Source organism: Procambarus clarkii, chromosome 11 (genome assembly GCF_040958095.1).
Source record: "Procambarus clarkii isolate CNS0578487 chromosome 11, FALCON_Pclarkii_2.0, whole genome shotgun sequence".
Classification (NCBI taxonomy): Eukaryota; Metazoa; Arthropoda; class Malacostraca; order Decapoda; family Cambaridae; genus Procambarus; species Procambarus clarkii.
Genome location: NC_091160.1, coordinates 5,469,312 through 5,492,762, shown reverse-complemented (window position 1 = coordinate 5,492,762; position 23,451 = coordinate 5,469,312). Strand labels below are relative to the sequence as shown.

The 23,451-nt window shown below is 49.3% G+C and overlaps 1 pseudogene; it reads right to left on the bottom strand.

Annotated features, from left to right (window-relative positions):
- Positions 1-445: 445 nt before the first annotated feature.
- Positions 446-23,451, bottom strand: part of LOC138363513 (DNA-directed RNA polymerase II subunit RPB2-like) — a 51,288-nt pseudogene continuing 28,282 nt past the window's right edge.

Sequence of the window (23,451 nt, the reverse complement as noted above, 5' to 3'; positions counted from 1 at the left end):
ACTGTACTGGATAATTTTGTGTACAGTACCACTGTACTGTATAATTTTGTGTACAGTACCACTGTACTGTATAATTTTGTGTACAGTACCACTGTACTGTATAATTTTGTGTACAGTACCACTGTACTGGATAATTTTGTGTACAGTACCACTGTACTGGATAATTTTGTGTACAGTACCACTGTACTGGATAATTTTGTGTACAGTACCACTGTACTGGATAATTTTGTGTACAGTACCACTGTACTGGATAATTTTGTGTACAGTACCACTGTACTGGATAATTTTGTGTACAGTACCACTGTACTGGATAATTTTGTGTACAGTACCACTGTACTGATAATTTTGTGTACAGTACCACTGTACTGGATAATTTTGTGTACAGTACCACTGTACTGGATAATTTTGTGTACAGTACCACTGTACTGGATAATTTTGTGTACAGTACCACTGTACTGGATAATTTTGTGTACAGTACCACTGTACTGGATAATTTTGTGTACAGTACCACTGTACTGTACCATGCCTTACTGTACTGTACTTCCAAAATTAAAACATGTTCACTTCATCACCATCATCCTGGGAGCAATGTTCATCGTAATCAATTCTTGGAAAAGTAATTGACATGCATAGGGACATAGGGAAGACGCATCTGGGATATCTGAGTTTTATTGCGGCATCCCTTACATTCAAAGGCATTGTTGCGTACAGTAGCAATAAGATCACACAAGTTGTACACATGAACAGAATATGGGTCACTGACTTCAGACAAACGTACACGGAGAAACTGTGCGGCGCCATGAGTAATCTGGCAATCTTGTTCCATCTTACCGAATCGCAAGCTACCTTCCCTTGCACGACCTCCCATAGGCTACATAACCAAGACCTGCACAGGCCCTCTTGCAGGGAATGGATTTTATCATCTACCTTATGCTTCAAGTAAGTAAGTAATTATCAAAAGAAGGCACCAAACCGGGAAGGCTATGTAGCACCATCAAATACGCAAAATAATCAGAGGGCGCTAAAGATCACCAAGGATGCCAATACGAGAACAAAAACGCATAAGGCGAACGATATCAAAAGTATCCGAGTCACCAAGAATTCTATCGAGGGACAGGTGACCGCGAGGGGCGGTCGGAAAGCAAGACACACGCTCGTCCTGGAAGTCAGGACATTCAAGAAGGACATGCACGACCGTAAGAGGGACAATGCAACTAGGACAATAAGGAGCAGGGCGGCGCTCCATCAAGTGACCATGGGTTAAGCGAGTATGACCAATACGCAACCTCGCCAGAGCTGTTTCCCACCGCCGGTTACGGTGGAAGGAGGACGGCCACGAGGAAACACAACATTTAAGAGTACGTAGCTTGTTACCAGTAACAGACAACCAAGAAGCCTGCCAACGGGTAAGGACTGAGGAATGGATAACCGGGTAAAAGTCGGAATACGGAATGCCTTTACGAGAGATGGGACAAGAGCGGACAGCTTCCTTGGCGGCAGCATCCGCACGCTCATTTAAAGACACACCAATATGGCTGGGAACCCAACAAAACTCAACCGACTTAAATTTACTGTGAACGAGAAACAGCCAATGCTGGATCTCGACAACTACTGGATGAACCGGATTAAAGGACCCGAGAGCCATTAGGGCACTACGAGAGTCAACAACAACTACAAAGGAAGACTGACAACGAGAAAGCAGGAGACGAAGAGCATAGAGAATAGCACAAAGTTCCGCTGTAAAGATGCTAGTCTCCGGAGGCAAGCGACACATATAAGTGCGATCAGGAAAAACAACAGAGTAGCCAACACCGTCCGCTGACTTAGACCCATCGGTGAAGACAGAAACGGAGCGGGAGTGAGAAGAAAAGTGCTCGAGGAAAAGGCGTTATAGAACCGTAGGAGGGGTAAAAGCTTTAGTGATTCGGGTCAAGGATGTACAAAACCGGAAGAGGGACCCTCCACGGGGGCAAAGATGGAACAACACGAGGAGAAACATCAGAAATACGAACGGAAAGAGAATCCTGTAGGCGAGATAACCGGACAGAAAGAGGGAGGTGGTAAAGAGGAACAGGAACCGCAGGAGGGGTAAAAGTTAAAGCACGACAGAGGCGAGAGGAAGGATGTTGCAAGGACCGCGCAAGATAGCGAAGACAGTAGCGATCACGGCGGTCCTGGAGAGACAGGAAGCCAGTGTCAACATACAAGCTAAGGATGGGAGTCGAACGAAAGGCACCAGAACTGAGGCGCAACCCAGTATGGTGCAAAGCATCAAGACGGCGAAGAGTAGAAGGAGAAGCAGACGAGTAAGCAGGGCAACCATAATCGAGCTTAGACAGGACGAGAGAGGAATGTAAAGCAAGGAGAGTTCGCCTATCTGCCCCCTAAGAAGTATGGGACAAGACCCGAAGGAGGGTAAGGGCCTTAGAGCACTCAACACGGAGGTAAGAGATATGGGGAGACCAAGACAAACGAGTGTCAAGGAATAACCCCAAAAGCTTCGCGGAATCTTTGTATTCAAGGGGATGACCATAAAGGGACAAAGAGGGACGAAGAACAACCCGTTTCCGCGTAAAAGTCATGGCACAAGTCTTAGAAGTAGAGAACTTGAAGCCATGATCGGTGGCCCAAGACGACACGGCATCAATTGCAAGTTGAAGCCGGCGTTGAAGGAGCGGCGAATCATCACCCTGACAACAAAGGGTATGATCATCGACATAGAGAGCGGAGAAGACACCAGAAGGAAGAGAGGAAAAGAAGACCATTGAGGGCAACCAGAAAAAGAGTAGTGCTCAGAACACTACCCTGGGGCACACCTTCGTATTGCTGAAAAGAGGGAGAGAGAGCGGTACCAAGGCGCACCCGAAAGGAACGACGAGAGAGGAAGCTGCGGAGAAAGAGAGGGAGATGACCACGAAGGCCAAAAGAATGAAGTTGAGATAGGATATGATAACGTTAAGTGGTGTCGTAAGCCTTTTCCAGGTCAAAAAGGACGGCAACAACGGAGGTCTTCGCAGCAAAAGCAGTACGAATATAGACCTCCAAGTTCACCAGGACATCTGTCGTGCTGCGGCACTTGCGGAAACCAAATTGAGAAGGGAAGAGGAGGTGATGGTGTTCCAGGAACCACATCAGACGAACGTTAACCATACGTTCAAAGAGTTTGCAGACACAACTTGTGAGAGCAATAGGGCGAAAGTCCTTAGGGGAAGTACCCAGAGACCCCGGTTTGCGAACAGGGAGGACAACGGCATCGAGCCAGTCCTCAGGGACTGACGACGACTCCCAGATCCGATTATACAGACTCAGTAAATACTGAGACGTGCTCGGAGGGAGATGGCGAAGCATCTCATAATGAATACCATCGGAGCCCGCCGCCGTAGAACCGCAGAGGGCCAGGGCAGAACGAAGTTCAGAGAGAGAGAAGGGATCATTATAGGGAAGCTGAAGATGAGTGCAGAAATCTAAAGGACGAGACTCAAGGACAGGTTTACGAAGAAGGAAAGATTGGGGAAGATGAAGACCAGAGCTAACAGAAGAAAAGTGGAACCCAGTTCGGAAGCGACCTGCAACGGGTCCCACAAGAGTATCATGGAGGTGAAGGATCGGTGAAACATCGGGAACGAACTTACCTGCTATCTTGCGGATACGCTTCCAGATCTGGGCCAGAGGGGTTTCGGACGTAATCGTTGAGACATAAGATGCCCAACATTCACGTTTAGCCGTACGGATGGCCCTACGGGCCACCGCACTCGCTTTCCGAAAGAAAAGAAAAGAATCGGTCGTCTGCCTACGGCGGTGCCTCTTCCAGGCTGCACGCTTACAGCGGACAGCCCGAGCATGGTCCGCATTCCACCAGGGAACGCACTTCCGTGGACCCCGGGAGGAAGAGCGAGGGATAGAGCGGAGGGCAGCGTTGAAGACAGTGTCATGAAAAAGGAGGAGAGCGCGAGAGAGAGGCAGAAGGGAGAGGTCAGAGAGAGTAGCACTGAGGGAAAATAGGGTCCAGTCCGCCTTAGCAAACTGCCACCTAGGGAAAGAGAGGGAAGGGCGAAAAGAGAAAAAGGAAACAAGGATGGGGAAATGATCACTTCCATGGAGGTCATCAAGAACCTGCCACGTGAAATCTAAGTAAAGAGAAGAAGAGCAGAGAGAAAGATCACAACAAGAAAGGGTGCGAGTCCGAGAGTCCAAATGAGTGGGCTCACCAGAATTCAGAAGAGACAGGGAAGAAGAGAGGAGAAACGGCTCAAGAAGGCGACCCCGGGTATTCGTCAGAACGTCACCTCAAAGAGAATGACGACAATTGAAGTCACCCAGCAGGAGCACAGGCTCCGGCAAGGAGTCTAGGAGGTGTTTCAAATCAGGAAGAGAAAGCGGGACACTCGGGGGGAGATAAATGGAACAAACAGTGTACCATTTCCCCACAAAGACACGAGCAGCAGAACAATGGAGAGGTGAAGGAAAAAGTAAAGGAACAAAGGGAACATCAGTACGAATCAAAAGAGCAGAAGAATTAGAAGCCCCAGCAACAGCTGGGGGTGGGAGAGAAAGGAATAGCCACGAAAACGACCAGGACGAGCACCAAGCATCGGCTCCTAGAGACAGACACAAAGGGGCGAAAACCGCGAAATCAGAAGTTGGAGTTCGAGGAAATTAGCGTAATAACCTCGAATGTTCCATTGAAGAATGGACAACGACGAGAAGAGAAAGGACAAAAACAGAGAACAAGGAAGAAACAAAGGCGAAAGAGCAACAGAGCACGTTAAAGAATATCAGGGTCGGGATCAGGGTCAGCAAAGTCAGGGTTAGGGGGCATGGGTAAACTGAGCAAAGACGGAGGGAAGGAAACGGGAGAACAGATCAGAGGTGGGCGGGCGGGGTCCGGAGGAGGAGGAGGAGGAAGAGGAGGAGACAACGGAGAGGAGCAGGCAAGGACAGCAGCAGGAAGAGGAGGGGTAGAAAGAGGGGAGCGCACCTCAGCAAGGGCAGCAACTGAGAGGGAAGCGGGGGCTAAAGAAACCTCCATAGCAGGAACAGGGGGCGCAACCACCGAAATGGGAGGGGAAGGAGCGAGAGAGGCAGAAGTAGGGGCCGAGGAAGAAAGCGAAACCTTCTTACCCGCCGGGGAGGAGGAAGGAGAGGAGCCAGGTTTACGCTTCTGACGTAAAGAGACAGGTGTTCCAGCAACCACGTACTGGGCAACGGATTCTAGCGTCTCAACATGAGAAGCTGAACGAGAGCACACATGACGGCCGTTTGGAGAGCGATGGACATCAGCCCGCACCGACAGGCGGCGGGGAGAGTCAAGAGACGGAGGGGAAGGATGGGAAGGAGGAACGGAGGGAGACGAGGAAGAAGACACAGGAGACACGACAGACCGGGTAGAAGGAAGGGGAACCCCAGACAGAAGACCAGGAGGAGGATCCTTCGGGAGAGAACCCAAAGGAACAGAGGAGGGGGCAGTGGGCGCATCAGGATCCAAGGCCCGGAAACGGTTGTGAGTCTGAGGAAGGCGGGAAGGACGAGGAGAGGAAGAGCGCAACACGCGAGCATAAGAGATATTAGCATAAGGCGGGAGCCGGCGAACCTGGCGTCTCGCCTCAGGAAAAGATAAACGCTCCCGGTGCTTCAACCCAGCAAACAATTTTAGGTTGCCACAACATATCTGGAAAGTATTTGAAAGTATTGGAAACGTTTGTTTTATCGTATCAGATACGATATTGTGTGTGGACTTAAATAGGTTTCCAAAACTTATAACCAAGACATATGTATCTAACACTAATTTGAGATGTTGTGGCAACTTTACACTCCTAACATGAGTCATTCATAATCCATTCATATACCAATATGAATCTCTTATGAAAGGTTTGAGCCAATAATCTGAACCCTTTTCACATCTTTGTGTGTAAAGTTAAATTTCTTGAAATTAAATTATATTTTATATTATATTATTTTTATTATATTTTATATTATATTATTATTTTCAATTTTAATATTAAAACCAATTGAAGGGTAAAAAAATCTAATAATTTATATTTCTTTTATTATTTACTAACGGAGAGAGGGGAGGCTGTACGGCGGAGAGTGGCGGCTGTGGCGGACAGTGGCGGCGGTGGCGGATAGTGGCGGCGGGCGGACAGTGGCGGCGGGCGGACAGTGGCGGCGGCGGGGCGGACAGTGGCGGCGGTGGCGGATAGTGGCGGCGGGCGGACAGTGGCGGCGGTGGCGGATAGTGGCGGCGGGCGGACAGTGGCGGCGGTGGCGGATAGTGGCGGCGGGCGGACAGTGGCGGCGGTGGCGGATAGTGGCGGCTGTGGCGGATAGTGGCGGCGGGCGGACCGTGGCGGCTTTGGCGGCGGTGGTGGACAGTGGCGGCGGCGGTGGTGGACAGTGGCGGCGGGCAGACAGTGGCGGCGGCGGGCGGACAGTGGCGGCGGCGGGCGGACAGTGGCGGCGGCGGGCGGACAGTGGTGGCGGCGGGCGGACAGTGGAGGCGGCGGGCGGACAGTGGTGGCGGCGGGCGGACAGTGGTGGCGGCGGGCGGACAGTGGTGGCGGCGGCCGAAAAGTGGTGGCGGTGGCAGACAGTGGTGGCGGGTGGCAGACAGTGGTGGCGGTGGCGGACAGTGGTGGCGGTGGCGGACAGTGGTGGCGGTGGCGGATAGTGGCAGCGGGCGGACAGTGGCGGCGGTGGCGGACAGTGGCGGCGATGGCGGACAGTGGCGGCGGTGGCGGATAGTGGCGGCGGTGGCGGATAGTGGCGGCGGGCGGACAGGGCGGCGGTGGGCGGACAGTGGTGGCGGGAGGACAGTGGCGGCGGTGGCGGATAGTGGCGGCGGGCGGACAGTGGCGGCAGCGGGCGGACAGTGGCGGCGGCGGGCGGACAGTGGCGGCGGCGGGCGGACAGTGGAGGCGGCGGGCGGACAGTGGAGGCGGGGCGGACAGTGGAGGCGGCGGGCGGACAGTGGAGGCGGCGGGCGGACAGTGGTGGCGGCGGGCGGACAGTGGTGGCGGCGGGCGGACAGTGGTGGCGGCGGGCGGACAGTGGTGGCGGTGGCAGACAGTGGTGGCGGTGGCGGACAGTGGCGGACAGTGGCGGCGGTGGCGGACAGTGACGGCGGTGGCGGACAGTGGCGGCGGTGGCGGACAGTGGCGGCGGTGGCGGACACTGGCGGCTGTGTCTGGCGGTGGTGGCGGGCGGTGGCGGGTGGCGGCGTCTGTGATGAGTAGTGGTGGCTGGCGGTGGTGGGTGGTGGCGGCGGTGGTGGTGGGTGGTGGTGGCGGCGGCGGCTGGTGGTGGTGGGTGGTGGCGGCGGTGGTGGTGGGTGGTGGTGGCGGCGGCGGCTGGTGGTGGTGGTGGGTGGTGGCGGCGGGTGGTGGGTGGCGGCGGCGGCTGGTGGGTGGTGGGTGGTGGCGGCGGGTGGTGGGTGGTGGCGGCTGTGGTGGGTGGTGGCGGGCGGTGGCGGGCGGCGGCGGCTGTGGTAGGTGGTGACGATCGGCGGTGGGGGGGGCTGGTGGCGGCTGGCGGTGGCGGCTTGCGGTGGCGACTGTGGCAACGGGCGGTGACGGCTGATAGCGGGCGGTGGTGGCGGCTGGTGGCAGGTGGTGGTGGTGGCGGCGGCGGTGATGGGTGGTGGCGGCGGCGGTGGTGGTGGGTGGTGGTGGCGGCGGCTGTGATGGGTGGTGGCGGCGGTGGTGGTGGTGGTGGTGGCGGCGGCGGCTGGTGGTGGTGGGTGGTGGTGGTGGGTGGTGGTGGTGGGGTGGTGGGTGGTGGGTGGTGGTGGTGGTGGCGGTGGCGGGTGGCGGCTGGTGGGTGGTGGCGGCGGGTGGTGAGTGGCGGTGGTGGGTGGCGGTGGCTGGTGGGGTGGCGGCTGGTGGCGGGTGGTGGCGGGTGGCGGCGGGTGGCGGCTGGTGGTGGGTATCGGCGGGTGGCGGCTGGTGGTGGGTGGTGGCGGGTGGCGGCTGGTGGTGGGTGGAGGCGGGTGGCGGCGGGTGGTGGGTGGCGGCGGGTGGTGGCGGCGGGTGGTGAATGGCGGTGGTGGGTGGCGGTGGCTGGTGGCGGGTGGCGGCTGGTGGTGGGTGGTGGCGGGTGGCGGCTGGTGGTGGGTGGTGGCGGGTGGCGGCTGGTGGTGGGTGGCGGCGGCTGGTGGCGGGTGGCGGCTGGTGGTGGGTGGTGGCGGCGGGTGGTGAGTGGCGGTGGTGGGTGGCGGTGGCTGGTGGCGGGTGGCGGCTGGTGGCGGGTGGTTTTGGGTGGCGGCGGGTGGCGGCTGGTGGCGGTGGCGGCTGGTGGCGGGTGGCGGCTGGGTGGTGGGTGGTGGCTGGTGGTGGTGGGTGGTGGCTGGTGGCGGCTGGTGGTGGGGGGGGTGGTGGGTGGTGGCGGCGGGTGGTGAGTGGTGGCGGGTGGCGGCGTGGTGGGTGGTGGCGGGTGGCGGCTGGTGGTGGGTGGTGGCGGGTGGCGGCTGGTGGTGGGTGGTGGCGGGTGGCGGCTGGTGGTGGGTGGTGGCGGCTGGTGGTGGGTGGTGGCGGCTGGTGGTGGGTGGTGGCGGGTGGCAGCTGGTGGTGGGTGGCGGCGGGTGGCGGCTGGTGGTGGGTGGCGGCGGCTGGTGGTGGGTGGCGGGTGGCGGCGGGTGGCGGGTGGTGGTGGGTGGCGGGTGGCGGCTGGTGGTGGGTGGCGGCGGCTGGTGGTGGGTGGCGGGTGGCGGCGGGTGGCGGCTGGTGGTGGGTGGGGGTGGCGGCTGGTGGTGGGTGGCGGGTGGCGGCGGGTGGCGGGTGGTGGTGGGTGGCGGGTGGCGGCTGGTGGTGGGTGGCGGCGGCTGGTGGTGGGTGGCGGGTGGCGGCGGGTGGCGGCTGGTGGTGGGTGGCGGGTGGCGGCTGGTGGTGGGTGGCGGGTGGTGGTGGGTGGTGGCGGGTGGCGGCTGGTGGTGGGTGGTGGCGGGTGGCGGCTGGTGGTGGGTGGCGGCTGGTGGTGGGTGGCGGCTGGTGGTGGGTGGTGGCGGGTGGCGGCTGGTGGTGGGTGGCGGGTGGCGGCGGGTGGCGGCTGGTGGCGGCCAGCTGGGACACACCCTTCACCACTGAAGGTCTGAGTACAACTAACCATATGTCTCTCTCACCCACCAGCCCAGTGTTGCCAGCTCGCGCTCTCAAAATGTTTCCTTCAAAGATTGTATATTATCTTTGAACAACAAGTTTGATTATCAAGGAAATAATGCATATATTATTGTCACATTAATACTGTGCAATATCTTATTACATTCCTGCTAAATAATTATAATTTGAAACAGGACAAAAAATCCAACATATATATAAAAACCAACATTAGAGATGACGAGGCCTAGGCCTCGCCTGTGACCACACATCCTGCCTCCCTGGCCTGCTACACTCACACACCTCACACTCTTAACTCTCTCATAATCACTCTCACTCTCTTACTCTGTCACTCTTACTCTCTGTCACTCTTACTCTCTGTCACTCTTACTCTCTGTCACTCTTACTCTCTGTCACTCTGTCACTCTTACTCTGTCACTCTTACTCTGTCACTCTTACTCTCTGTCACTCTTACTCTCTGTCACTCTTACTCTCTGTCACTCTTACTCTCTGTCACTCTTACTCTCTGTCACTCTTACTCTCTGTCACTCTTACTCTCTGTCACTCTTCCTCTCTGTCACTCTTACTCTGTCACTCTTACTCTGTCACTCTTACTCTCTATCACTCTTACTCTCTGTCACTCTTACTCTCTGTCACTCTTACTCTCTGTCACTCTTACTCTCTGTCACTCTTACTCTCTGTCACTCTTACTCTCTGTCACTCTTACTCTCTGTCACTCTTACTCTCTGTCACTCTTACTCTCTGTCACTCTTACTCTCTGTCACTCTTACTCTCTGTCATTCTTCCTCACTCTCAGTCACCCTTACCCATTCATACTCACTCTCTCACCCTTACCCATTCATACTCACTCTCTCACTCTTACTCTCATACTCTTACTCTCAATTACTCTTACTCTCAATTACTCTTACTCTCAATCACTCTTACTCCCAATCACTCCTACTCCCAATCACTCCTACTCTCAATCACTCCTACTCACATTCTTACTCTTACTCCCAATCACTCTTACTCTCAATCACTCCTATTCTCATTCTTACTCTTACTCTCACTCTTACTCTTACTCCCAATCACTCTTACTCCCAATCACTCTTACTCTCAATCACTCTTACTCTCAATAACTCTTACTTTCAATCACTCTTACTCTCATTCTTACTCTTACTCACTCTTACTCTCAATCACTCTTATTCTCATTCTTACTCCTACTCCCAATCACTCTTACTCCCAATCACTCTTACTCCCAATCACTCTTACTCTCAATCACTCTTACTCCAAATCAATCTTACTCTCAATCACTCTTACTCTCAATCACTCTTACTCTCAATCACTCTTACTCTCAATCACTCTTACTCACTCTTACTCTCAATCACTCTTATTCTCATTCTTACTCCTACTCCCAATCACTCTTACTCCCAATCACTCTTACTCTCAATCACTCTTACTCCCAATCACTCTTACTCCCAATCACTCTTACTCCCAATCACTCTTACTCCCAATCACTCTTACTCCCAATCACTCTTACTCCCAATCACTCTTACTCCCAATCACTCTTACTCCCAATCACTCTTACTCTCAATCACTCCTACTCTCAATCACTCTCAATCACTCTTACGCACTATTACTCACTCTTTCTCTCAGTCATCCTTACTCACTCTCATACTCACTCTTACTCTGTCACTCTTACTCTCTGTCACTCTTACTCTCTGTCACTCTTACTCTGTCACTCTTACTCACTCTCAGTCACCCTTACCCATTCATACTCACTCTCTCACTCTTACTCTCATACTCTTACTCTCAATTACTCTTACTCTCAATCACTCTTACTCCCAATCACTCTTACTCCCAATCACTCCTACTCTCAATCACTCCTACTCTCATTCTTACTCTTACTCCCAATCACTCTTACTCTCAATCTTACTTATTCTCATTCTTACTCTTACTCTCACTCTTACTCCCAATCACTCTTACTCTCAATCACTCTTGCTCCCAATCACTCTTACTCCCAATCACTCTTACTCTCAATCACTCTTACTCTCAATCACTCTTACTCTCAATCACTCTTACTCTCACTAACTCTCACTCTTACTCTCACTCTAACTCTCAATCACTCTTACTCTCATACTCACCCTTACTCTCAATCACTTTACTCTCACTCTTACTCATTCTGTCACCCTTACTTTCACTCTTACTCACTCTGTCACTCTTACTCACTCTCAGTCACTCTTACTTATACTCACTCTTACTCACACTTACACACTCTCTGGCACTCTCACTCACCTTCAGTCACTCTTACTCACTCTTACCCACTCTCGCTCACTCTTACTCACTCTAGTTAATAAGAACACGCCAATATAAGACAACAAAACGTTTTCAGATTCTTTCTCACCACTTTCCAGCAACTTTTATAATTTATATAAATTATCTTAGGGAATAATACATAAATTATATATTTAAACATGATATTAGTGTTTAGTGGAATGCATAAGGAGTAAAATTGTGTTAAAAAGAGCGATTTTTAGAAAATTTGGAAAACTACTTTTTTCTGTTCATATTATAACTAAATGGATTTTAAAGGTTTCACTCAGCCAATATATATCATTCACAATTTATTAATGAATTTTACAAAAAAACACCATAAATTTTATATTTAAACATGTAAAAACTATTTGTTTTACATTTGGAAGAAAATAATTGTAGAAAAACTATTTATAATTAAACCTTTGTGTTTGGATTTTTTGAGTAAAAGTTTCTCAAAGGCTCTCCTGCACCATTCTCAATGCAAATCATTCCCACACCTATGGGAAGAGATAGGCGAACGTTGTGTAGATGATTTGTGTTTGCTGGGAAGTTGAGGACGGCTGCCTCAAGCTTGTAATGGACACACGCACGGGAGAAGGCAGGATGGGCTTCACCGCAGATGAGGCAACGAGCCTGGGGAGAAGTGCACTCCGACTTAGTGACCTTCGCCACCACACAAAGGACAGAGAGAGACAGTCCGGAACAGCGGAGGGCACCATGCCCAAACCTCCAGCACTTGTTGCAGAGCCGAGGAGAAGGAATGTACTCCTGGACAGAGCACCTGGCACCAGCAAGAATGACAGAGGGTGGAAGGGTCCTACCATCAAAGGTAATCTTCACAACCCAGAGGGGTTGACGGCGACTACCACGAGGGGGACGAGTAAACGTGTCCACCTGGAGAATAGAATGGCCCTGGGCAGCAAGGATATGTCGAATATCGTCGTGGCAGTCGCGCAGGTCCCGAACACCGGTCGCAACATGGGGCGGGAGCAAAATAGTGCCAACACTGGCATTCAACTGAGCGTTCTTCGAGACCCGAACAGGGGTCTCGCCAAGGCAGGATAAGGCAGCCAAGCGGGAAGCAGCATCCTGAGAAGGAGCAGCAACGACACGTGTACCGAGACGAGTGGGGTTGAAAGTAATGGAGGCATCCACGGAATCAACGAGATGTTGATGGAGGGAGAAATCGTCAGGAGGCGCAGAATCAAGAGGGAGGAGATCAAAATATTTGGCCCACGAAGCGGGACCAAACAAGGCTTGATAGGTATCAGAACTGGAAGGAATGAGCGAGGGCGGCCGTGACGAGGACGGCGGTGAGAACCCCCAGAGAGGGGTTAAAAGGCGCAGTAGTTACAACTAGAGAAGGAGCCGCGCCAGGGGACGAGGTAGTCACCACTGGGGGCTTGGGGCTCGACCCAACCACAGAGGAGGGAGGGGAGCCAGGGGAAGGAGTCAGAGAGGCCAAAGGAGGAGCAAGGTCGGGGCCCAATGCAGCGGAGGCTACAGAGCCCGGTCTTCCAATACGGACCGACTCGGGGGCTTGGTCGCCCACCCCACGAGCCTGAGAAGGTAAACCAGAAGCAGCCGAAACAGGGGTTATCATCATTACGAAAAGAAGAATTCATTCACGAATGTGCCCCCACACCCACCATGGAGCCACAATTAGAGGCAGGACACCCAACAAGAAGCTATCGCCGATCTTGCCGGGGCCTCCTAGGGGTGCGTCGTGAGTATACGCCCCACAAACGCCACCTTAAGAAACCGACAGTCCGTCGAGATCGGGTTCAGTGACGAAAGGGGGATTGACAATAAAAGGTTCCCCTCGCTCTCGACGTCGGGTACTACAGTTCTACGGGTGCAAGAGTATGCCTCCTCAAGCACCCGGGCGTGAAAATATAAGAAGTCCAAGTGAAGAACCAGAACGAGCAAAAGGTCGGCAGGAAACGGCAAGCAGATAGGAGAAGAGGGGGGAGAAAAACGAAACAGAAGAAAAAGGAAAAGATGCCCAGCAGAATTGGAGAGGACGACAGCAGGAGCACAAGGCTAGAAAAGGACAGAGGACTGTCCCAAGGAGCATCACACCATATGCTTCAAACGATGATAATATGTAGGAGTCAGGAAAATCTGAGCATTCATCTTCCGTCCAGTGTGACCACAATACATAATCTCATTGCCTCTTAATTGGTAGCCATACCCTTGTAACAAATTGTATTTTTCTGTACATTCACGGCATCACTGAAGGGCGTAGCATCACCAATTTCACCCTTGTTGGCACCAAGCTTTCCTCGTAAAGCTTCAATTAAATGGCCAATTGTCATTCGGGAGAGAATGGCATGAGGATTAATAATGGTGTCAGGAGTTATACCTTCTGCTGTAAAAGGCATATCCTCCACCCTGTACTGAATACTACAGATACCTTTTTGTCCATGACGGGAGGCAAATTAATCACCAATCTGGGGAATACGTACAGACCTTACACGAATCTTGATAAAATGATCACCATCTACGTTCACAGTCAGCATGACATGGTCCACAATGCCAGTTTCCGAGCCCCTCAAAAATACACTGGCATCTCTCTTCCTGAACCGTCTTGGATGACCATCTAATTCATCCTCATTTTCTGGCAGTGATGGTTTTGTCCAGTTACCCGTGGCCAGAGAATATCGCAGTCCATCAGAAATCAGCTTAGGCTTAACTGCAACATCCAACCTATACTCTTGACCTTTATCTAAGAGTTTCTGAGCGTGCATACGAACTTCTTTCATCAAGTTCCGGAATAATCCTCGGGAAAGTAAGGTCATGAGAGGACCGGCCAAATCTAGCCTCTTGTTTCCATAGTGATCATGATGATCTAGCTCTCGTCGACCTAAAGCGGCAAGCAAAAGCCAGTGAACCATGTACTCTAGAATGTATGCCTTCTTTGTCTCACAAAAATCTGATACACCAACGTGAGGTAACATTTCTTTCTGCAAAATCTCACGGGCAAATTTATGCGCTTCTCTTTTGTTACACCAAGTCGAATACCGAGTAAACCAATAAAGTTCAATGCAACATTCTGTTCCTGAATTATAAAGGCTTCGTCCATAGATGGCTTTACCATTTCCATCATCTCAGGATCATCAAAATCATAGACGATATGTTCAAAAATATCTCGATCTGCTACAAAGCCCAAAGCACGAAACACAACAAACAAAGCAGATTTATTAGCACTACTTCCACCCCTAGCCATCATGTTGATCCAAAGAGTGGGTACAGGTCGTGCAGAGTGCTCAATACACGAGCGGGTTTCGCACTTGTAAGCATATTTACTTTCCTTCATACTGGACACGTACACGGTGTTTGTCGCCATCTTCTCCTGGGTAATCAGCATTTTCTCTGAGCCGTTGATAATGAATTAAGGATCAAGAGGACATTCGTTAACCTCGTGAAGTTATACAAGAGTATAACATATATAGTTGTGTATAACATAAAAGAAGTATGCATATTTAGGATGCAGTAGGTTGTGAACTGAGGAGTGAGCAGCAACCTAGTACGATTATAGGATGAAGACTAAAGGGGAATATTGGGCTGCTACCAACTGATAAGCAGCCTAAGGAGTTGCATAGTAATATAACTGTTCTTGTATATGTGTGCATTAAATGTCTCATATGTTGGCTGGTTTTTACTCTAGTTCTGGTGAGGCTTCCTGGCAAGTGAGAGAGAGAAAGACACGGCTATAACTTGGGTGATAGTGGACTATAACTAAGGGGGATTGAGAGATCATCCCACAGTAAGGAGAGTGCTGGGAATCACGGCTTCTTGAGAGCGGGTGTGTACTCATGACAACTAGGCAGTGTGAGCCGAACCCCTGTATAAAGGTGCCGTTGAACCCCCTCTCCCTGAACCAGACGCTTACCACTGTGATCCCCCAAATAATTGCAAGCCCTCCAGTGTCCATTGCTGGTCGACTGACGGCAGCAGAAGCGAGGCTGTCGTGGTCGGTCATTTATCTGTCAGGGCGTGGTTGGGTTTCTCTGTTCGACGATAAGATAGTATCAGGAGGGGTCAAATAGCCAAGATTCATTATATAAAACACCCAACACCCCCCACACGCTCTGATACTGAACAAAATGTTATCGTGGTGCACTAAACAATGCTCTCAAGATATTACATCCAATGATCTCATGGTACTGTATAATTTGTTTTAATAGTGTTGTATACAATGTTCTTAATTTAAGGTGGTGTAAGTAAGTAAGTAATTATCAAAAGAAGGCACCAAACCGGGAAGGCTATGTAGCACCATCAAATGCGCAGAATAATCAGAGGGTGCTAAATATCACCAAGGATGCCAATACGAGAACAAAAACGCACAAGGCGAACGATATCAAAAGTATCCGAGTCACCAAGAATTCTATTGAGGGACAGGTGATCGTGAGGGGCGGTCGGAAAGTAAGACATGCGCTCGTCCAGGAAGTCAGGACATTCACGAAGGACATGCACGACCATAAGAAGGACAATGCAATTAAGTAAGTAATTATCAAAAGAAGGCACCAAACCAGGAAGGCTATGTAGCACCATCAAATATGCAAAATAATCAGAGGGCGCTAAATATCACCAAGGATGCCAATACGAGAACAAAAACGCATAAGGCGAACGATATCAAAAGTATCCGAGTCACTAAGAATTCTATCGAGGGACAGGCGACCGCGAGGGGCGGTCGGAAAGCAAGACACACGCTCGTCCTGGAAGTCAGGACATTCAAGAAGGACATGCACGACCGTAAGAGGGACAATGTAACTAGGACAATAAGGAGCAGGGCGGCGCTCCATCAAGTGACCATGGGTTAAGCGAGTATGGCCAATACGCAACCTCGCCAGAGCTGTTTCCCACCGCCGGTTACGGTGGAAGGAGGACGGCCACGAGGAAACACAACATTTAAGAGTACGTAGCTTGTTACCAGTAACAGACAACCAAGAAGCCTGCCAACGGGTAAGGACTGAGGAATGGATAACCGGGTAAAAGTCGGAATACGGAATGCCTTTACGAGAGATGGGACAAGAGCGGACAGCTTCCTTGGTGGCAGCATCCGCACGCTCATTTAAAGACACACCAATATGGCTGGGAACCCAACAAAACTCAACCGACTTAAATTTACTGTGAACGAGAAACAGCCAATGCTGGATCTCGACAACTACTGGATGAACCGGATTAAAGGACCCGAGAGCCATTAGGGCACTACGAGAGTCAACAACAACTACAAAGGAAGACTGACAACGAGAAAGCAGGAGACGAAGAGCATAGAGAATAGCATAAAGTTCCGCTGTAAAGATGCTAGTCTCCGGAGGGAAGCGACACATATAAGTGCGATCAGGAAAAACAACAGAGTAGCCAACACCGTCCGCTGACTTAGACCCATCGGTGAAGACAGAAACGGAGCGGGAGTGAGAAGAAAAGTGCTCGAGGAAAAGGCGTTTTAGAACCGTAGGAGGGGTAAAAGCTTTAGTGATACGGGTCAAGGATGTACAAAACCGCGGAAGAGGGACCCTCCATGGGGGCAAAGAAGGAACAACACGAGGAGAAACATCAGAAATACGAACGGAAAGAGAATCCTGTAGGCGAGATAACCGTGTGAGATTTTCTTCCTTGACAGGTTATCAAAAGAATTAAGTCCTATTGATGTTACGTTAATTGCAACTACCTCGCAAGAGAGGCAGACATTAAACAGCAAGAGCTGCCAGTGGCAGATATTTAATCTTAAAGCCTAAGATCATAGGACCGCGGGAGCAAACCGCCAGGCGAAACCACTCGGGTAACACCTGTCAATTAGGTCGCTGGCTCCTCCTAGTTAACAAACTAATAAAGGATAGCCGACGGATTCTCACCTCTTATTTATAGAAGTGTGGTGCTGTGCAATGGACTCGAGCTTTAGATACAGACTTGATATGAACATAAGCAGGCAAAGCATTGCAGAACATGAAATGTGGGGCAGTAATATTGGAAGGTTTGACGTAAACGACCGTTTCTATAACAAAACAATTTATTCACAAAACAAAACTAAAACTACTACACAGTGAATTTACGTTACTTTACTGTCACTCCAGTGGCACATTAAAGAACAGCTAATCAACAGCCTGATGGACCCACGGTCTCCTTATCCTGTCGTCGCTGACTGAACAATGACACTAACTGAACAAAGTGGTGCCCACTGGTGACGCAAGCTTGCAATCAATATTGTCACGGCTTCACGGTGACCAATACTATAATCACAAAGACTTGACTGGCGCTCGCTGCCCACAACGAGATACCAAGTAACAAGGCGGTTAATCCAAGAATGATAACCCCTTATAAAAAATCTTACGTTAACACTTGTCTCTCAGGACAATCAAAACAAAAGTTACTCTAATTGAATTTAAACAATTACGTTAACACACACGTGTCACAACGACACTCAAATGGCAGCAATAACTCGTAAATCAATTAATTACATCAACTTGAAAGTCAAGCATTCGGTGAGTAATTCCCAATTAATTACTGAATACAATAGCCTATTAATACAGACGAGTATTGACAAAGCCTACTGTCTCTCAACTGACAGTTCACTTCCGGTCTTACGACAAGATTACCTTAACGAGGGTAGACTACTGTACCACACACAATGTTCCAATACTCCGTGTAAACAACAACATCAACACCTGGTGAATTCACTAAGTGGTGATTACTAATTATCTTTAATTAGCTACGAGTGCTTAATAACTCTGTCCGCCGACAGAGCTGATCAGTCCTACGAATTACGGAAGCTTAATTACAGCGCAATTGACTCCGATCATAGCAGACCGTCAACCCCTTACGTTAATCCCTCAATTAACGAAGGCTCGTTAAATCGTTAACACTACGTTAGTCTTCACTTGACAATTCCTCCACTGCGTGAACTTCACTGTGACTGTTGCCTTTACACGTCCCTACGTTAATCACAACAATGTTCAACGAACAAGTGACCTCGTTAAGTAAATCGTGACCCCCGGTGACGTTAACTTACTTTAATTCTCACGGAATCCTTCACAGTACACAACGCCTTCCACCAAGGTCAAACTTGTCTACGGTGTACAACACAGTACAACACAGTACATCACAGTACAACACAGTACATCCTTGCCACTCACGGCAAAACTTGTAAATGACTTCCCCCAGTAAATTATCCACCAATAATTCACACTTTACCACAACACAACAGTAAAATATATAACCAAGGGAAATCTCCCTGTTACCACTTTTCACTGCTGAAAAAGGGAATCAAATTACAGCGAATACATACACGACACGTAGAAAAATAATAGAAGTAAATAACTCACTTTACCCTACCTCTGAATGTGTCACTAGGTGTCTTCACACACGTCAAAAATCACAGTTGGGCCCAATCCTCAACTTGATGACAAACAGGGTAGACTCACACGTCTCCAATTCCCATTCACCTCCCCAGGTGGTCCCAGGGACAGAGGACAGACGGACCACTGGGGGCGAACCCAGCTTCAGAGTTTTATTACCCAAACGGAAACAGTGTACTTACATTAATGATGTGGGGCCCCTCTTTCACTCACACATACACGTCAATCACACTCCCACTGCTGCTGCTGGATGATGACGTAGGCGTCCTCACTTCCTACACGTGGTCAGGTGGAGCACAGGGTCCTAGACCACGGGGTTTAGCTCTATACACACACAGACCAGGATAGCGCAGACACACCGGCACAGGCAGCCAAGGTTGCGCACAACAGCAAGGATGCGGTACCACGCCCCTTCCACTTGACACGGTACCCCAGGATACGATGGTACACGGTGTTACGACGGTATACGAGACCCGAGATGAAGTCCTTCACTGTTCCTCCGAATTATAACATTTAAGGTTTCTCTCATAACACTGAAACCTTTTCTGGCACGTCTCACAGCAGTATCTTCAAGCACAGATACGATCGACGGCGGATGTCGTTTTTGTAGCCCGATAATTAACGCCTCACACTCAGTCCAGTTCCTCTAAGATGGCGTCCCACAATTACGCGGCTAGATGACAAGTTCACACGGCTCGATACAAGCCCCTTTCCGATTACCGGATTCTTACGCACGGCACACGGAAAGATAGCAAGATGTAGGCGTGACTTGAGTAACGTTGCAGGCGGTATTTCCCGATGCTTGGCCTAGCACGGGAAATGTCGGCCTCACTATGCAGCGTCTTAGGTAAGAATGTCGTTCCCGCCAATACTATGCCTGGAGGTACCATGCGGTACCCCTCAGCGTCTTGGCCAATCACGGTTCAGCATTTCTGAGGCCCCAGACCCTCAGCCAATCGCGCACCTGCCCCATGACGCTACCCCCCCTCACACGAGGTGGACACGTGATAGGGGGGGTGGTCTACGGCCGTTAATCCCCCATACCTCCCTCTCTACACTTGACTTGTACAAAAATTTCTCTGAAATCAACTCCCTCCTGTAATTTCCTTCACAGACCTGATACAGCGATCAGAATGACATCAATGGCTAGCAAATGTCATGGGCTGTCCAACGACACCCAACACGACTGTGGAAAAGTTATATTCAGAAAGTTGAATCACGGTGCACATCACCGGTGCACTATGCAATTTCGTACTTAATTCAGTGCACGAGAGAGCAGGGAAAATATGTCTCCTGACATCAACCTCCCACTAAGGGTTTATTTCACTGGAAGCGAAATACACCCCACCATTTTACCAGCTCGATGGTGCACTGACAGCTCACTTCCGGCTGGGTAGTGGTGGGTGGAGACTCCGTTTTCTATGCGTCGTCGCCCTGAGAGACTTGGGGTGACTCCTCCGATTCGTCCTGGGTAGTGTTACCTGACTTAGGCGCAGAGTGCTCGGCTCCAGGGCCAGGCTCTAGCCGGCTCGACGCCTCGAAGCTAGGCTGAACCCCAAGCTCTGCAGCTCCGGCTTCAGTCTGTGTCATACCGGACACACTAGCAACACCCTGGGATGGACTACCGGAGAGACACTATCTTCACTCTCCTCCGACCTTGATGACGCATCATCGCGTTCCTCATAGCGTTTTAACATGTTAACATGGTACTTCTTATTGACCCCCCTTATGCATACGACGTACGTCAATGAGTGATGGTGAAGGGTCCCTTCCACTGTAGCAGGAGCTTGTTCCTGCTTGTAGGGAGGAGTAGGAGTACTTTATCTCCCACCTTAAACTTCCTCTCCCTGGCCTTCTGGTCGTACCTGCTCTTCTGGTACTCCTTAGCCTTGGCGAGTTCCTCCCTGGCCAACAATTGAGTGCATAAATAGTTCTTCAGGTCTTATTAATTATACAGTCATAACTGAACTATTTATAGTTAATAATCATTAGCTTAAATTTGCCTATGCTTATTATTCAACTTTTCTTTGATTCCATTTATTACCTAGGTTGCCTAGCCTCGCCATGCTCCCTTACTCCATTGTACCCCTGGCTTTGCCTGCATCTCAAATTGCAAATTGTTACTTACAGTGTACCTGAGAGTACTTGTAAGCAATCTACCTCATTTTTCATTTTTGCTCAATTTGTTTTTGTATTGCTTAGTCTTGTTTATATTTTTGTTTTGTATTTCTATATCTTGTGTTTTGTATAGTCCATGTTTATATGTTTTTTCGTTAATCTCATTTATTACCTAGGTTGCCTAGCCTAGCCATACTCCCTTACTCCATTGTACCCCTGTAAGCCCCTTTTGAGTTTGCTTTGTACTGTATTGTGTACATTTTTTCCCCTATTTTATAGCTTATTTCTACCTTGTTATTTGCCTTTTTCCCTTGTTTTTCCTGCAATCAGCTTTTTTTATGCAGACAAGTATAGACCCTGAACTTAACCTCTTATCCACTATCTATGACAATTATCACTTTAATGATCTAAATTGCAGATATTTTGCAGCACATGATGTAAACAATGTATTAACTCATAATCACAATATCTCTGTAATCAATTTGAACGTTAGATCCCTAGGTAAACACTTCGATGATGTTAGTGCCTTGATTGAAGCTATTGACAACAAATTCTCTTTTATTATACTTACTGAAACATGGTTGAAAGAGGATACTACTCAGCTCTTTAACATGCCTAACTACTCAGCAATTCACAACTGTCGTCAACTTCAGAGAGGTGGTGGCACTGCTCTTTACTACCACCAAGAACTAACATGCTTAAAAGAAATTAGAACCAGAGACTGCTATGGGGAGTATATCTTCGCCAGCTTCAGAGTCAAGGGTGCCGAGTCTGTCCTGACTGTGGGTGCAGTTTATAGAATTCCTAACACTGATGTGTCCGAATTCAACTCAAACCTTAGAAATCTAATACTTGATAACAGACTGAACAAAAACCACCTAATTATCGCAGGGGACTTTAATATTGACCTCTGCGAGCCTGAACACCCCACTGCTGTTAGCTTCCTCAACTGTATGAATTCCTGCTTCCTCATACCCTTAATCACTAGACCTACTAGAATCACTGATAGCACTGCCACGACGCTCGATCACATCTGGACAAACATAACCTCTCCGCTTACTTCAGGTATAATCACCGATAGCACTACAGATCATTACCCCACATTTCTCTTAACTAACATTAGCAAACCACCTCTTGAGTCAAGAGTGATACGTTTTAGACTACACAATGAAACTGCTATAGACAATTTTATAACTGCTGCTGATAATGTCAACTGGGAGTCCGAGTTAGGTAACATAGTGGACATCAACCTAGCAGTGCAATCTTTTCTTCAAAAAACTCTTAGCCTTTATAATACCCACTGTCCTATGCTTACAAAACAAGTCACAACCAAAAGGCTTAACAATCCCTGGTTACAAAGGGAATACTTAAATCTATTAATAAAAAACATGACCTTGAGAAGAAGTATAGGTTAGGAATTGTCTCCAAAGAATTCTCAAAGAATTACTCATTATTGCTGTCCAAGATAATTAGACGAGCCAAACTAAATACTACGAAGATAAATTTACCCAAATAAAGAGCAACATTAAACAAACTTGGAGAACAATTTCTCAAATATTGGGATCAAAGAAGTCTTTAAATAACAAACCGACTCTCCTGTCTAATAACGATGGTCAGCTTTCAGCCTCTGATTCTGCTATTGAGTTCAATAGGTTCTTCTCTTCCATTGGTTCATCCCTTGCAAATGATATTCCATCTTCCAGTACAGACATTAATGACTATCTTTCAGGTAACTATCCACAGTCTCTGTACCTAAAGCCTATTAATTCCACTGACGTCAATGAGATAATCCTTTCCCTTAAAACCAAGTCTGGTGCCCTTGAGGAGATACCAACTTTAATTTACAAAAAAGCCTCCAGATCTTTAGCCCCTGCTATTGCTTTGCTCTTCAACAAGTCACTTGAACTCCAAACCTTCCCAGATATTCTAAAAAAAGCGAGAGTAACGCCTGTCCACAAATGTGGTAATCTCACAGATGTTAACAACTACAGACCTATATCTATCCTGCCAAACTTGTCAAAAATTTTTGAAAAACTAATCTATAAGCAGCTTTACTCATATCTAGCCAAACTCAATATACTTAGCCCTGCCAATATGGCTTCAGACCCAAAAAAAGCACTAACGATGCACTTATTAGTATGTTAACTCGATTCATACAGCTCTTGATAAAAATGAGTTCCCTGTTGGTTTGTTTGTGGACCTGCGTAAAGCTTTTGATACTGTCAACCACCAAAACCTTCTACGTAAATTACATCATTATGGAGTCAGAGGACACTCCCTACAATACCTCAAATCCTACCTTACTGACAGGCTCCAATATGTTTCTGTGAATAATACAATTTCTCCCACCCTACCCATCAACATTGGTGTTCCCCAGGGCAGCATACTTGGCCCTCTCCTCTTTCTCATCTACATTAATGACCTTCCAAATGCCTCCCAACACCTCAAACCAATTCTATTTGCTGACGACACAACCTTCATTTACTCCAGTCCTGATCCCCTTGCTCTAAATGCCACAGTAAAATCTGGCTAAATAAAGTCCATCTGTGGCTAACTGCCAACAAAACTCACCC